The 284-nt window shown below is 27.5% G+C and overlaps 1 protein-coding gene across 1 annotated transcript in view; it reads left to right on the forward strand.

Annotated features, from left to right (window-relative positions):
* The window catches only part of LOC119588491 (homocysteine-responsive endoplasmic reticulum-resident ubiquitin-like domain member 2 protein), a gene marked incomplete in the record, with an annotated part of 11397 nt that overhangs the window by 3126 nt on the left and 7987 nt on the right, over positions 1-284 (forward strand).

The raw sequence follows: 284 nt of genomic DNA on the forward strand, positions 1-284 counted from the left end.
GATATTTGTAAATAAGCTTTAGCTATACCATGAATTTTTTTTTTTTTTTACATTTGTCCTTGAATATATGATTATCAAGAGGGAAAAAAGACTCAGAAGGATCTCATTTGTTATCAGTATTTTTATACAATAATGGGAACTTTTTTTTTTTAAGCTATCAGTAAGAAATTAGCTGGCTGAGTGTTATCAGCTTATCATAGATAGTTATAAAACTGTTTTATGGTTGAAACTTGTGGTATGGCTAACCAGTGGTATTTGTTAGTGTAAAAAGAAAGAAAAAAAAG

This window comes from Penaeus monodon, chromosome 24, assembly GCF_015228065.2.
Source record: "Penaeus monodon isolate SGIC_2016 chromosome 24, NSTDA_Pmon_1, whole genome shotgun sequence".
NCBI lineage: Eukaryota > Metazoa > Arthropoda > Malacostraca > Decapoda > Penaeidae > Penaeus > Penaeus monodon.